Here is a 17,469-nt window from a genome sequence, read left to right on the forward strand (position 1 = left end):
GGTGGGGTCTCCCAAGCCAGACAGGTCTCAACTGAAGGGTCAGACAAAGTGTGTCCAGGGGCAGGATGGGCTCACTAGCCTTCGGGCAACCATCTTAGGAGAAGGACAACTCTGACTCCAAACCTGGGCAGATGGAGCTCGTTTAGCCCTGTAAGGCATCCATCATCTAAGAGAAGGATAGTGTAAACAAACCTACGACCTGAGGACATTGCTGTCACCATCCAAGCTCACCAGGCCCTGGCAGATGAACCTCAGGTGTAAAGGGTGGAGCCAGTGTCACACTCATTGCGCCTCACCTAAAAAATCCACCACGCAGGCTTGAAGGGTGTGCTCATGGCTTGTAGTGAGCGTGGGAAAAGCCCTTCCCAGATCTTTGTTCACGAAGCCAAGCCATGATTTTACTTGGCACTGCAGTGGCTGAGCATACAGGGAGAAAATATATCCAGTTCTGGAGAGCAGAAGTTTCTAAACCATAGCAGTCTCGGAGCAGCAGAGGGAAAGAAGTGTTGAAAAGGCCCAAGACAAAACAAGTGTGTGTTATAATTAAAGATGAGCTGTGAAAAACACCACCATTAAAAGCAAACTGAGGTGTATGGAGTTTCTGTGGATGGTCAAAAGCTCACAGCGCTATTTTTCCTGGCAATCAGGGGTGTCTCTAACCCTGTTTCAGGGGCATTCTGGATTGTGATCCCAGAGCACCCAGACTAAAGAATCCAGTGCCATGCACTGGGGTCCCTCTGATCCCTCAACTCCAGGCTCTTCTCCCCTTGGAAACCAAATGGAGGAAACTACACAGGAATCTGTTCCCAGCATGCAGTCAGTCAGTTAGGACATATTACTTTTTGGTGGTTATATCCACCATTTGGATAACCACTCAGAAAAGCTCAGCAAAAGCCCTTCTGTAGTTTTTGCAAGCACAGGAGTGAGAAGTCTCAGATGCACTTTTCTCTCCAGTCATGGTGAGGCAGGTTCTCTCCAAGGACCTGCAGCACAAAGAGGCTGATCGACTCGGACAAGTTATTCTGCCAGGAGGCATTGGCAGAAGAGGGAAGGAAGCAGGAAGAGCAGATGGAAACTGCCTGGAGGAAAAGGATCTGGGACTGTTGGTTGACAGCAGCTGAGGATAAGCCAGCAGTGCGCCCAGGTGGCCAAGAAGGCCAACAGTATTCTGGCTTGTATCAGCACTGGAGCAGCACAGGGATTGTTTCACTGCACTGGGCACTGGTGAGGCCACACCTCAAATACTAGGCTCAATTTTGAGCCCCTCACTCCAAGAAGGATATTGAGGAGCTGGAGCATGTCCAGAGAAGGGCAACGAAGCTGGTGAAGGGTCTGGAGCACATGTCCTATGAGGAGCAGCTGAGGGAACTGGGGGCATTTAGCCTGGAGAAAAGGAGGCTCAGGGGAGACCTTCTCGCTCTTGACAGCTACCTGAAAGGAGGTTGCAGTGAGGTGGTGGTCAGTCTCTCCTCAGTCTCTTCTCCCAAGGAACAAAAGACAGGACAAGAGGAAATAGCTTCAAGGTGCACCAGGGAACATTAAGGCTGGACATGAGGAAAAATTTCTTTCCTGAAAGGGTTGTCAGGCCCTGGGGACAGGGTTGCCCAGGGTGGTGGTGGAGTCCCCATCCCTGGAGGGGTTTAAAAGGCACGTAGATGCAGTGCTGAGGGACATGGTTTAGTGATGACATGCCAGTGCTGGATGAATGGTGGGACTTGATGATCTTAAATGACTCTTCCAACCAAAACAATTATGTGATCCTGTATTTATGGGTCATCTGCTCCCCACCTGAATCTTGGAGAAGAGCCCAAGCAAAAAAACAAATGGGTTTTGCAGCACTGCTGAAGCATGACGACGTAGATGCAGTGCTGAGGGACATGGTTTAGTGATGACATGCCAGTGCTGGATGAATGGTGGGACTTGATGATCTTAAATGACTCTTCCAACCAAAACAATTATGTGATCCTGTATTTATGGGTCATCTGCTCCCCACCTGAATCTTGGAGAAGAGCCCAAGCAAAAAAACAAATGGGTTTTGCAGCACTGCTGAAGCATGACGGATCAAACGGGGGAAAAAAGGTGAAATACTTGAGTGCTAATCACCATCCTTCCCTAGTCTAAATTCTGCCCCTGGATCACCAGAGAGAACAAAATGAAAAATACTGTCAACAGAATGGCCAGGATACTTACTAACTGCAGAAGCTAAAACACGGTGTGACATAGAGATTCACAAAGAACATTTCTATCACATAAATCCCTCTGAATTTATTCTGCTTTGGCTACAGGCTGTTAACGCTGTTCCTGTTTCTGAGCAGGAAACAGACACTGGTGCACCTGCACATAGAATTTCACTTACTGTGCATGACCTGCTCTCTCTACCCCCTTTTATAGCTTGCTATAAAGACCCGCTTTTCCTCTTTTTGTCCAAACTAGCAAAAACCACCTGGACCAGGGGTTATCCTTTTTATGTTGTGATTTTGGATTCATAATGATTGGAGAGAACAAAACTGTTGCATCATATCTCCAGTGTAGATACTCCATTTTTCAACAGCATTGGAAGCGGAGGGGGAGAAAGCAATGAAAATTATGAAATGTGAACTATGAGATAACACTTTATCACTTCTCATCCTCAAAAGCACCTTGAACACTATTAGCATGAGCACAGCAAACCTGGGGAGAAATAATTATCTGCCATTTCAACTACAAGCTCTCTGTCTTTCTACCTCATCCAACTCCTTAAATGCCAACCTGTTCTCAGCAAAGGTGAGAAGTTCCCTGTTTGCGTTCTTTACCATTTCCCAGCTGTGGCTAAGGAGAACATCTGAAGCTGCCACATGGATGGCAGCTCAATACTTTAAGCAACAGGCGTCCCACACAGCATTGAGGTGAAGCAGATGAAACTCTTCAAACCAAGCACATGGACAAGGATAGACTTCTGCCCCACAGAAATCTCTCCTGTTTTTTAGCAAAGAGAGAGAGATCTGACCTCTATTTCTGTGTATGCGGACCATCAGGATGCACTGACCAGCCACTAAAATAAGTCTCATTCCTTTCAGATAATTCAGGCAACTTGTTGACTTAACTTCTGGGTTCCATTAAAGCGCAGTAAAATGAGGAGCTGTAGAAAGTATTACTAATTGCAAGAAAGGTCAACAAAACTATCCAAACTATACCAGTGCCATACTTGAAGTGTAGGTATGATGACAAGTCCTGTTACAGAAAAAATTTGGCCACAAAGCCACAGACAGAGCAGAGCTTCTTTAGGGTTTGGGTCTTTAGAGTCTTGGAAAAGGGTGAAGGGCACCTCTCTGTGGAGACAACTGCTCAGTAGACATGGTGCTGTGAACAGGCAACACTTTCTGGTTACTCATTTCTCCCTGTATTCAGGAAAGCAGGTGAACTACTGGAGATAAAGCAAGTTTAGGGACCCTGGCAGTGCAGGGTGAATGGTTGGACTCCATGATCTTAAAGGTCTCCTCCAATCAGATAAGTCTCATAGAAGATACCCAGCTCCAGTGATTCTTACTCATCTTGAATAGAAAACATTGCAGAATGGCGCATGTCCAGCTGGCTGTTCAAGTCACAAGGATTTCATACTAATTACTGAGAGGAATTTTGTTATTTTTAGCCATTTGCCTTTCCAAGGTACATAACAGAACATTCCACAACAACACACTAGCTGGCACTCTAAGGAGAGCATGACCTCGTGCAAAATGGCAGTGTTTTGGCAATTACAGATACTTGAACCATTCAAAAAGGGATTATTGCCAGAGTCCAAGTCTATTAGAAGCACCTTTTATTAGCCTGAGTGTCCAGCTCATCTCATGTAAACAGGACAGTCTCCTAGACAAATGTGTGACCTTGCAGAGACAGAGAGACCGAGCGTTACGGGGCCTTGAAAGCTGGGATACCAGAGCAGAGAGCTGTGGTCCTCTTATTACCCATCCTTCTGTTTTGCAAGCATTTAAAATCCTTTTTGACAATTTGGATTCCTAATGCAGACACTTGTATTTACTTGAAGTGTGAGAGAGAACAATGGGTGAAATCATTCTGATATGTGTGTTAGCCCAGAAAGCTTTAAAAGTGCATTTTGGTGTGAAATATTAATAGGTATGAACAGAAAGCTGTCAGATTTTTTCTTTAAAAGCCTTAAAAATAAAAAGAAACCCACCAAAACTAATTATGTAATTTTCAGTTTATGAATGTTCAGAGTGACGAGCACTTGTGCACCTCAGGCTTTTATGCACTTAATTTGATGGAAATGTTCTAAGAACATGTTCATCAAGCTTCAAAAATGAGGAGAGAGGAGATAAAAAGCTCAGGACGCTTTAGATCAGCACAAAAAAAAACAAAAAAAACCCCCCCCAAAACAGCAATCCCCTAACCTCACACGCGAGTCAATTGAAGACTCACTCTCACCAGTTTCAAAGCTGCAGGCTCACAAGCTCAGCTTTGCTCCAGCTCCATGGATTGCTTTGAATTTAACTGGGATCAAAATAAAAACGTGCACCAACCCAGAATGAGCCAGCTGATGACTGTGACAGGGAAGTCTATGTTCACCTGGCAGTTCTTTAAGATATGGACTCAGCAATGAAAGCTTTCAAAACATAAATCAAAGCTATATGGCACAAAGACAAGTGGTAGCACTGAGGAAGAAGGTTTCTCAAGTCTTAATTAAATCAAAAGAGACAGCTCCAGCAAAGAAGTGCATCTGTTTTTACAGAGACATATTACCAAACTATTCTGATAATTTCATCTAATCTTGCTCAGTCAAAATGAACATACGGCTTGTGACTATTTCAGTCTCTGTTCTCTGGGAACTGGATGCAACATGCAAACCTGGTACATCTATTCCAATTTCACACCACTATGAGGGTAACGGTGTGCAGCAGCAAGAGGCATTTGATTATCCCACCTCAAAAAAAGGTGCACTTTATGTCCAAACACATTATCATAGGTTAAAATGTCTGTAATCTATGGAAATGATAGAACCAGAGTCATGTAAGTGAGAAGGTACTTCTTAGAGGTCCAGGTAAATCAAAACTGAACTACACGTGGCTCAATATCTTGAAGAACAAATCCCACAACCTATCCAGACCTTTCTAGTGTTTGACCACTCTCAGGTCTTTTGTATACTGATGAGCCTCAAACTGGACCCAGCATTCTGGGTGTGATCTCAGAGATGCTGAATAGAGAGGAAGGACCACTTTGCTGGAGCTGCTGGCCATATTGTTGTCAATACAGCCCAGGATGTCATTGGCCCCTTTTGCTGCCAGGGAACACTGCTGACTCAGTCAACTTTTTGACCCACAGATCCTTCAATCTCAGATGCAGCCAAGGATGTTTTTATTAACCTCGGACAGGATTTACCAACAGGGACGAGACCAAAAGCATGCAGCCACTTACATATGCCTTGCTAACCTCGATACAAACTTGGCAGCTTAGGAATGTGCTGCCCATTACCAATCCCTGACCAGGTGGCAGGTTGACCAGAGAGAACTTGTCCATGTCCTGTTGTTTATTGTTTCTGTTTTCCTGCTGTCACAGAACAAAGAGGGACAGCAACCATCAATCCCATAGAGGGAATATTAAAAGAGTGCTAGGAGAATTGTTCAGCTGGAAAGTGTGGTTGATTACTGCAGGTCATCCAGAGTGATAAGTTTAGGTGTTCCAACTTTGTGAAAACGGCACTTTGGGCAGCAGATACTGGACTACTGCTCCAACAGCAGAGATGTGGGCACAGGCTAAATTCACTAACCAGTCTGCAGTGCCTGTTGGAAATGGCCCACATGCAAGTGCAGCTGGTGAAAAAGAGTGGGACTGTCAGACACCGATATTCCTTATTCGTTTTTCCTCAATTCAGCCACTGTCTGAGGGAACCCTAACTTGCATCCTTCTCAACCTCCTCTGTACAGTAACACCATTCCTTCGCATTTTTTGTGGCAAGCTCTAACCTGCCTCGAGGATTCCAATAACAGGAGAGAAAACATGAGCAAGAAGCTGGATTTATAGTTAACCTGAGGCTGATACTCACAGGAGGGTGAACACCATTAGGCCTCCACACTTGCTTTGGGTTAGTGAGCTCCTGTTTTAGCAAGCACCATACCCTCTATCTACAGTAGCCTTTTGCGGATGGAATTTGACTTCAGAGCTACAAACGTCTCCAATCAGCTGTGTCCTTCACCCCAGATCATTCTGTTTAGAAACTCTGTTTCTACAAACAAGGTAGTGGTGAGAGGCCAAGGATACTGGATTCTATCAAACTTGCCAAAATAGAAAGTAATGCAAAAGTGGCAGAGAAGACAAACAAAATACAAGAAACTCTGCCAGGTCCACAGAAAAAAAAAACCAGCAGCAACACTCCAGACTTCAGATGGGAAAACCTGAATTATCCATTTTGTGTGGTCTTCACACAGAAGACCTGACTCCTTGAGCTCTCTAAAATGCTTTGCATTACTTAATATTTTGTTCTCAGCACAGCTGTTGCTGGAAAGTCAGTTTGAGAAAAGTAGGAGGATGGCAGGAAACGGTTTCCAAGAACTCTAGCTCAGGTCAAAGTCAGCAAGAACTGCCCACCAAGATGGGAACATTCGGAAAAGTTTTGAGTTAAAAACAGTCTTAAAATAAGAAGTGCTAAAGGCTTCTTCACATTAATAGACAGAGTTGGCAGCTCTGACAAGAATTTCAGCACACAGGGAGAGGAGGGGAGGAAGAGATACAGTGAATGGAAAAAAATCCCTTGGAGACTGAGGTCAGACTGATTAAGACATTGTTTCAGTCAATATCCGCTGAAAACCATAGTTAAAAGCAAGCAAACACTAAACATACTTTGAGTCTTACAAGGAAAAGACTCCCATGGAAAATGCATGAAGAAGCTTCCCAGTAATTATAGATTAGCAAAGGTGTATTTCTTTCACTGATCATTATTTTAATTATTAATCCGCTGCCACTGTCAAGCCTATGCACTTCAAAACAGAAAGCAATTTGTTCTTTCTAAAGGCAGTTTATTAAACTTGTTTTTATGTCTATCAGCATTATAATGAAAGAGAAGCATCATAGAGTCAATCACGAGTTTGATCCACTCACTCACACTTTTCATTGTGTTCCCAAGACCCAGAGGAGCTTCGTGTAGCTTTGACAGGCTTTAAGGGGAAGAACAGTGTAAGTCTCAGGTCAAGCATGAAGGTGAAACGCACTATCTGTCTGTAGTTACACTTCTGGAGAGGTGCTTCTGCGGACATCGCTGCTTTGGAGACATCCCCTGGACTTCATGTGCAGGAGTGGAGAAGAACACAAAGAATCACTTTCTCCAGCGTCCCGGGTTCAACATGGTGGAACCGGATGCTCTTCTGTTGTCCGGCTTTCTTCTTCCCAGAGAGCTGTGGTTCTCCCAAGCTTCTGGGAAGGAGGACACGCCTTTCTGGAATGAGCTCATAAAAGGGGGTGTGCTGGGAGATTCGACGCCATCTTGCTTTCCCTCTCTGCTCTATCTGCCCTCCTCTCTATCTCATCCATGCTGCGGCTCTCTCAGATATGCCGCGCAGGACTCTTGAATTTTACGCCCCCAGACTGGAAACCTTTATCCAGGAGAGAAAGACACATCCATGACCTGCTATTTCCCTGAAGCAGTAAAAGACTCCTTCTGCAGAATGGGTGAAACCTTCTCTGTTTTCTGCTGATTCCCGGCGGAGGTGGTCTAATGAACTGTCTTGCCCTGATGGATTGACCCAGCGGTACCCCTTATCTCTGCAGTGTATGCAGGAGGCACGGCACCAACGCACAGTGGAATTTGAAGATATTCCCCTAAGACGCGAGCTGGCCGGCCCGTGTCGCAGATGCATGTGTGTGGGGGATAATCTGGAAAGAGCATTCCTTGGCAAAGAAATGAAGTTCCCTACAGCCACCCCAGAGGAGAAAAGGACTATGCTTTATTTGCATGAAAGGTTTGCTTCAGGAGAACCTATATCAAGAGCATTTTTCGTCAGGTGAACGGACCGGTGAACAGACTTTTTCCTCCCCCCGCCTCCGGCGTGGTGAGCCATTGTGGGGTGGAGTTTGTAAACGGAGGATCATTCCAATCGGGAGATTTTTTATGTAACTGTACACTTTTATCTATTCTCCCTTTTATCTCTTTCTTCTTCCTTTTCCAGCCCAGTTTAACTTCGAAAAATGATTTTAACTTCAAGAGCGTCCGCTCTATTAAACTTTCCTGCTTCTAATTCTCATATATGTAGCCTGTGTGTTATCATTTCCTTTGCCCGACTGAAGCCTTAATGAGCTCGTTAACGTGCTGATAAGCCGTTAACAAGCATCAGAAGTTTGTGTGTGCTTTGGCTGGTTTCGCTTTTGCCAGCTGACACACTATTTTCGTCACATTCCTTTCGGTGGGAAACAGCCCCCCTTTTCAAACTGCGACATCCAGAAACAGAGTCTTTAGCTGCAGTCACAACCAACAGCGAAACTGGGACCAGAAACACCTCCCTTACTCTCCCTAGTCTGAACATTCTGTCTTCAATGTGCACAAGCTTCAAGATTGCTCAAAGTGCCACAACTGGAAGTTTCCTGTTACAGACAGCAAGTAAGTTGAAGCGTTTTACAGTCTGGTGGTGCCTTGATTCAGTGAAGTATCTATCCTGGCCCATCAGCAACCTGATGGGTTAACCTGAACAGCTCTCTGGATTCTCTGCTCCCATCAACCTTGGCCCCAGCTGGAAGCATTCCCTGAAAAAAGAATTTTCACAACACAGCCACAATGCTGAAGAAGGTATCATCATAGGGCAATCAAGAGGGCTGATAAAAGGCAAATAACCCTACAGTTTAAAAAAAACCCCACAGTCTCCTGTCACTTACGATCTTGGGAATAATGCAGTTCCCTTTGACGCTCTCCTGATATTTCTTATCATTGTAATTACTTCTACAACTAAACCAGACTTTAACAGAACTGGTTCTGAACAGGTTCGCTGCCCTAAGTTGAAGAGAAGCTAAAAGTGCCTTCGAGGCCACTGTATCCTGGGCTGCATCTCCAACAGCGAGGTCAGCAGATTGAGGGAGGAAATTCTGCCCCTCTGCTCTGCTGAGACCCTCCTCCAGTGCTGGGTCCTGGGCAAGGGCTGGAACCCCTCTGCTGTGAGGACAGGCTGAGAGAGTTGGGGTTGTTCGGCCTGGAGAAAAGAAGGCTCTGGGGAGACCCTAGTGCAGCCTTCCAGTGCTTACAGGGGTCTGTAAGAAAGATGGGGAGAGACTTTTTATCAGGGCCTCTTGTGACAGGACAAGGGGTGAAGGGTAGTAAATGCCCCATTGGAATACCCCCTGGAAACATTCCCAGTCAGGTTGTTTGGGGCTCTGAGCAACCTACTCTAGTTGAAGATGTCCCTGCTCACTGCAGGGGAGTTGGACTAGATCATCTTTGAAGGTCCATTCCAGCCCAAACCATTCTATGATTATTCAACCTCCAAAGGTAAGAGAGTACCACAAAATCTGCTAGCTGTATCAAAGTGCAGTGACCACCCAGTCTGTCACTGGAGTGTGCTGATCCACCAAGGCACCAATAAGTCTCGTGGTCCCTAGTGAAACTTATTGATATCTGCTACAGGACAAAGGAGATCATGAACAAGCAACGCCTTCTGTCCAGTCTCAAAATCGAGAATCTCCAAAGGAGCAAAGGACCATTCAGCTGCAGCAGTGAACGTCCATCACCTTTTTTTCCTCCTCCCCTCCATTTATCTACCTGCTTGCCACTGATGCCATGGGCTCTAAAGGGAAGGGAGTAATTGTACCTAGATCCTCATTCCTCCCTGTTTGCAAAGCGGAAACTCCAGCAGATCTTGAGATGGAGTTAAGTCAACATACCTCTGAATCAAACTCTTGCATGTCTTCTGAGCAGTGTTAAGTCTTGGAGTGAGTAATAATAGCAGCAATTTTTCAAAGATTTGCAAGTCTTCAAGCTGTTGGTGCTGATAACATGTTTTGGTCACAGACCCTCAGCAGAACATACACACCCCAAAGACATGACCCTGAATATGATGAACAACTGCAGTTATGGGTAAGTAATAGGTCTTTAGAAACTACAGGAAAAGAAAGGCTGAGAGTACAACAGACAAGGATCAGTGAGACATTCCACGCAGAGCTGTGGAAGCCAATGAGAAGGGCAGGAAACATTGTTAAAATATAAAAAGGATATTAAAGATAACGTCAATTACCTAGGTTGCAAATGCACATACCATCTGCCAGCAGTTCTTTGCCTCTCAAAGTCTCAGTCAAGCCAGCATCATTCAGCTTTTCACACTGTAAGTGGCAGCACTAGAAAGAGCTGTTCTAAACTTTCACATCATCTTCAAGTCTCCAGCTTCTCCAGTCTACCAGATGGCTGCAACCACAAAAATAAAGCATGTGTTTGGAGCTGCCTCTCCCTAATTTGTGAGAAAATACATTCTGGATCAATTGAAAAAAATAAGTGAAAACACTTATGATTTCCAGCTTCTCTGAAACTGCAGAGAAAGGTTTTCACTCTAACAACTATTAGCGCGCTTGGAATCTGCAACCAGCAGCATTTAAAAAGTAATTTGAAACAGAAAGAGTACTTTCGGGGGAAGTGTCTCAAATGTCAGACAGCTCTATTAAAACAGCTCTTGACAGACTAATCTATAAGCACTTCTTTTCTGTGTGATATTTGTATCGATTTTTAAAATAGCAATCCCATTACTACACATTAATAGCATGGATAAGTATCTCTCAGAGTGTTTAGTATTACAGCGGGACAAGGGGAGAACACGAGGGCAGTAATTTTCCATCACATAGAAGATGAGGTCAAATGGTGAAAGGACCAGCTTAACTCTTGGTATCTGAAAATTGAGTCCATCTCTGAAGTTTTCAGCACTGCTCCAGCTGCACTAACCTTCTTTGTTACTGGCATCCACTCCCTACATGCTACTTTGCTCCTTTCCCAGCACTCAGCTCCAGTGTCCATCTTCCTTGCTGTATTGCCTCTCCTGCTGTCAGTCACAGAAATTCCTGTTTTAATGTGTCCAGCTGGCACAAATTTAGGGGAAATAGAGGAAAACCAGGAGCAAGTGGACATATCCATGAGGCTGAAGTAGCATGAATGCAGGAAGAGACACCTCCTAGTAGAAGAGATATGGTAGAGGCAGGCATCTCTCTCCACAGTTTGGATTTCCAGAGCCAGGAAGACCAGTTCCTCCTTTCACAAAGCCCATAAGCTGCTCTCCAGACTTGTCCCAGTCATCAGCACTGTAAGATTCTGAACTGACCAGATTCCCAACAGCACTGTCATTGCAGCCAAAATAAATGTATGCTATTGCATTAAATCCTGCCGTTCTCCAGCACAGAGGTTTCTGGAGCTCAGCAGGCTTGTCAATGCATTAGCCTCACAGTCTCATTTGTCTCCACCAGTTGCCCAAACTGTGTAAGGACAAGCGATCTTATCCTGGATTCCAGGTATTTGTGTGTGATACGAGTAACTGGCAAATCCTTTCTGCTCTCTGTACCTTACAGTCTTGTACAAACCTGAGGTACGATCAAGGGAGCTGTGTCAGTGACACATTAACTAGGAGAGTGCTTAAGGTTTCACAGGACTAGACTCCACTTTTGAAGAAAATTCAGTAGATGAAATGAGCTCCTAGTCAGAACTGCACTTCTAATCAAGCTTCTGTCTGAATGCTGTCAGATGGCATGGAAGAGATGCTGCTAGCAGAAATATCACAGAATCACAGACTGGTGGGGTTTGGAAGAGACCTCTGGAGATCATCCCGTCCAACCCAGCTCCTAATGCAGGTTCACCCAGAGCAGGTTGCCCAGGATGGAGTCCAGGTAGTTTTGGAATCTCTCTGGAGAATGGAGATACTAAAATACAACCTGCAGACTTACAGATGTTCCTGGATATCAGCACATTAGACAACAGGAAGATGTTCACAGGGGCACAACACGTCTTAAACTCATTCAAGTCTTTGGTTTTTCAGCTACCAGAAATGTGCCATACCAGATTCACCTGCAGAACCTGAACCTGCTACCCACTGCCACCATTCATTGTGTACCACCTTAATCAGGAGGTGGAGTCATGGGCTGTTATCCATTCAGAGTGATAAACTACAGGATGGAAGGGATTATCGCAACACAGAAAAGCAAGCTGATGACAGTTTCTGCAGGACACCCATTTTCACACTATTACCTTGACTGGTCATGATCTCACAAGCAAACAGCAAATGACAGCTATAGGAAGGATCTGAAAGGGACCGATAAGCAGTTTAATGAAGCATTTTGATGGACTTTCCAAAAACAAAGAATGGCATAGGGGAGGTTTAAGGAGCAGACCTGATTAAATAGGAAAAAAGTGACATCTGCCAAACTGCAAGAGACTTCCCCTATAGAAAGATGGCTACTGAAATATGGGCAACCTGGCAGTTATGGAGGTCTACAGTAGGCTTATAGCAGACACTTCTGCAGAGAAGTCCATAGAGGTGTGTAGAAGAGGGATGCTGCTTCATCCAGGCAATTATGTGACAAGATAGCCTCCGAAACATGAAAGCAGAAGACAACCCAACTGCTTCAGGTAGGCAGAAAGCTGTCTTTCTCCTGGTTTTGCTATGGGTGACACAGAAACAACAATCCACTACAGGCTTATAAGGGGAAGAAATACTTGCTCGCCTTCGGAGCATCCCCTCCTTTCATCAGAAAATCATAGAATCATTTTGCTTGGAAGAGACCTTTAAGATCAAGTCCAACCATTAACCCAGCACTGCCAAGACACCACTACACCACGTCCCTCAGCACCACATTGATGTGTCTTTTAAATCCCCCCAGGGATGGGGTCTCCACCACTGCCCTGGGCAGCCTGGGCCAGGGCTTCACAACACGTTTTGGGGAAAACGTTTTTCCTACTATCCAACATAAATATCCCTCTGCACAACTTGAGGCCATTTCCTCTTGCCCCATCACTTGTTTGCTGGGAGAAGAGAGACACTACCTTGCTACAACCTCCTTTCAGGGAGCTGTAGAGAGCAAGAAGGTCTCCCCTGAGCCTCCTTTTCTCCTGGCTGAACACCCCCGGTTCCCTCAGCTGCTCCTCATTGGACTTGTGCTCCAGACCCTTCACCAGTTTTGTTGCTTTTCTCTGGTTGCACTCCAGCATCTCAATGTCCTTCTTGTAACGAGGGGCCCACAACTGCATCTAAGTGCACATCAGCCCACATTCAGAGGTGTTACATGGCCTGTGCTGGTTGCAAGGGGAAGAGCCGACCTTCAGAATTTGAAGTGCAGAGACATACTGATAGAGCTCAGAAATGTTCAGACATTTTTCAGCTAATCTTTCCACTAGGGCCCTATTACATAAACCCCCAAAACTTAGGGTCAGAGGAATATCAATTTGCTTTCTAAATGGATTCTGTGCCCTTAAGGCTACAGAACATAATGGAAAAGAAGAAAAAACGCTCAAACAGGTAATGTACTAGAAAGGTGATAAAAACCACTCCATTAAAGGAAAAATTTAAAGGCAGTTACTTTACAGACCTGATTCTGCTATGAAATATCCAAGGTCATTATGGTAATTCGGATTAGCACTTCCAACTCCAAGAAGTTTGCATGGGCTTTGCCAAGAAGAGCAAAGAGGTTAAAAAAATAAAAAGAAAAGAACATTCCACTGCTTTCACAGTTATTCTTCTAGAACCGTAAGAAGTGGAGCAGCCAAACAATGACCAGCTTACTGCCACGCAGAACCCAGGACTGCTGTCTGTTAGAACAGACCTCTTGTATCCATGATTCGGATTGTGCTACACCTCTCCCAGGCCTGGGGAGAGGAAAACAGAATGGAAAAGGGACTGTCTCAGCCCATGTCAGACCTGTTAAAAGCCTGAGCTTCTTTCTGCAGAGTATTTCCAGCAATACATTGAATGTCCTGCAAACTTGGGAACACAACAGCTTTTCCTGGCAGCCAAAATGGTTTTCAAATATCAATATTTAAAACCCACACAGTTCTTTCAACCTTAGAAACCAACATTAAAAAAAGTTTCCGTGCCCTTTTTCTAAATCACTTTTCTAAATACCATTTTGACTTCTGCCACTAGATGTCCCACAAGTAAGAGGAGAACCCAGATGGGACTGCCACAAGCCTGAATACTACAGCAAACATTACCTACAGCAATAACAAATACGCAGAGAAACATGCTGCTATGTTTACATTACCGGAATAATTAGTGGCTCAGGCACTGCAGATACACTGTCTAGATACAGAGCACACGATGTGAAACTGTTGCTGCAGAAATCCTCAGACATACTGTTGGAGATTGTCACACTGATCTTCCCAAACATGCAGCAAACTCCGATGAGCAGCATTGTTTAAAAACTTAACCTGCTCTGGGGTTTGGCTTATCAGTTGTTGTTTTTGGGGGGGTTGTGTGTTTGGTTTTTTTGCTCGTTATTTTTGTTGTTGTAGTCGTTTTTAAAGCCTTGTATCTGTACTAAATGTAATGCATATATGCATTATAGGAACTATTTTACAGGAACATCAGAACAGCTGGGCAGTGAGCCAATTGTATGTTGGATTTTCAGTCAAGCTGTAAGGTAAATCTATAAAAATGGAAGGAGGAGTGGAGACAGTCTCTGACACAGATGTCTCCGCATACCCTTGGCACAGCTGAGGCAGAGCTCCAGGCAAAGAGAATAATGCTGTCCAGGTCTAGGACCGCACACTGGGCTATCCTAATGGGGCAAACCTGAAGCTTGTGGCTTTTGGCAAGAGGGTCCACTCTACCTGCAGATCTGCAGCTGCAGGGTAGGCGCAGTACCCTGGGGACTGGTAAGGATCAGTGAGATGCATCCACACTGCTACTGGGGACCTGCTTGTTTGCTCCAACATCAAGAAACAGCCCCTCCACTGGTAGTTTTGTCCTATCCCATTGTTGGGGCTATTGGCTGTGGCTTCGTAAGGCCAACACCCAGGGTTAGTGGAAGGTCTGCAGAGACACAAATGGCCCACGTAGTCCTTCATATTCATTTTGTTACCTCTCAGACTTGGTCAGTTCAGGGTCACCTGTCCTGTCCACTCCTCCTCACAGGTCAGCCTCTCACTTACTGCACCCCAGTGTGGTACACAGGCTTTAGCGGTGACCTTGGTCTGTACAGGAGACAGTATCAGCAACAGCCTTGCTGCATCCCAGTCCCTGATAGCAACTGTAAACATCCAGTGCTGTCACTGCCAGATGCAGACACTCTGCAAAAATAATGCCGTTAACTCTAGACAGTGCAGTCAGTTAGAAGAGACTGAGCTGAAAAGTGAAATCACTGAACAGAATTGGTTCTGTTCTAGCTCAAACCAGGACAAAGAGAAAGGACAACCCAAGTAACAGCAACTCCAGACAGCTCAGTCAGTTAGAAGAGACTGAGCTGAAAAGTGAAATCACTGAACAGAATTGGTTCTGTTCTAGCTCAAACCAGGACAAAGAGAAAGGACAACCCAAGTAACAGCAGAAAGCTCAATCCCAACTCGATCCACAAAAGACAAGAAACCACTGGAAGCTTGACTTGCACTGGCCATCCTGTCGTAAGGCAGTAGCATTACACCCCACCACTTGCACAGCCCTGCATCCAACAGCTATTTTCTGCTACAAGGGGTGCAGAATCTCACTCCAGTGCAGACACCAACTGACAGCCAGAGAAATAAAACCTAATTTTATTTCACAGAACAACCTCCTGATTTTGTTTCTGTCACCACTCATGTCTCAGCACACAAAACGCATAAATAAAACAAGGAAGGAAATATTTTATTCATGAGCACAATGCCCAGCTGAGTTCTGAGAAAGCTTAGTGTTGCCTTTAAGGTGTCTCATCTCAAGGCTTTGAGCTGTGCAGTACATCACATGGAAAGTGTCAGAAGTCCCCAGCATAATAAACTCGGCAGAAGCTACACAGTCAACCGCCAGTGCTTGAGAAGAGGCTTCTGTGATGTATTGGCAGGCTGGAATTTTGGCTCAGCTCTGTTTTATATTCTCGAGCTGTTTGACCCAATTGTAAGAGATGACCAGCTAAGGATTAGATGATAAGGTAGTCAAGGAAGTGAGCTTAGGGGCAGGACTCAGCTGACTGATGCCAAATGACAGAGTACAATTCACTTGGTAAATCTGGATTTATCTTCTTAACAATTATCTTCTGCTGAAAGTTGTAGCCATAGTAGATAAACAACTCAAAAGCATCTTCAGCTGAGGAGCTCTGCCCTCAAAAGACTATCTACTGTCAAAACACAGTTAAGCTCAGAGAAATCTCAAGACTTCTTTAAATTGGGGTGCTGACCTGTATACACAACAGAAAAGGCTTCCTGTTATATTTTGTCTTTGCTTTTCCAAGTGATACTGAGAACGTTGCTTGAGTGTGGAAAGCCAGAAACCAGGACTTCATTGCCTAATCAATATTTACCTGGGAAAAGATTTCCCATTCTTACAGGCTTGGGGAGCAGCACACTTTCCAGCATATGGAAAAATCAATGAAGACACCACTTGAAGGAAGACAATGTCTGAGTGCAGAACCACACAAATCAGTACACTACTTGCTAGCAGGACCCTGATGGTACCAACAGACCTTAATTGCCCTGTGCAGCCTCACCAGAGACCTCTGTTTGCCCAGGGTACTCTTCCAGCTCAGTGCTGGGCACTCAGTCTTGGCCTGAGCTCTAGGGGAAGTGGGCTTGTCTCCAAGCCCTGCCTCTGGCCCAATCTCTCAGATGACCCCTTGGACCCATACTGCAACCTTGCCTACAGCCCCAGCTCCTGTTTCTCCTGCCTGGACCCATGGATGGATCCTGCTCTGGTCCACCTCCTCATTCTGGTCTTTCCATAGACCCTTTTGTTTACACTCAGCTCTGCTGCTGCATCTCCATGTGTTTGTGCCCCACTCATGAGGGCAGTGTCTGTTAGGGTCCCTCCTAGCTCATCCCATCACACAAGACGAGCCCCGATCTTGCTGACACCAACCACCTACAGAGAACATAAATCCATTTGGAGAAGAAAAGGTTTCCAAATGCCAAAATCACTAAAGAAACACCATTTCCACTTTGCCCACAGCCTGTGCTTGCTGTGGTCATGGTGGTGGTTTAAGGCCTTCAGTGGATGTCCCAGTGGCTGGATTGCCTGGTAGCTGTATTTAACAGGCTAAGTCTGTCTTGACTGCAGAGGAGGTTCAGACACAGTTAATAGGAACAATACCTATGGAGACAACCTTCAAGGAAGTTAAGGCTTCCACAGGAAAGAGGTTTCACTTTCTAGCAGCACTAACAGAAGCTCTTCAAGCATTAATTTCTTGTACACTCTCTCTAAAACCTTTCGGCATCCCACTGCCTTCCCTTCTTGATACTCCTGGAGAGCCACAGTGATTCTCTCGCTGGACACAGGATCTGGCTGCATTTCACCCTCACAGCTCCCATAACTCTGCCTGCTGTAGGCAGCACCCAAGCAATTGCAGCAGCTTCCT

Source organism: Buceros rhinoceros, unplaced genomic scaffold, assembly GCF_000710305.1.
Source record: "Buceros rhinoceros silvestris isolate BGI_N320 unplaced genomic scaffold, ASM71030v1 scaffold1586, whole genome shotgun sequence".
Taxonomy (NCBI): Eukaryota; Metazoa; Chordata; class Aves; order Bucerotiformes; family Bucerotidae; genus Buceros; species Buceros rhinoceros.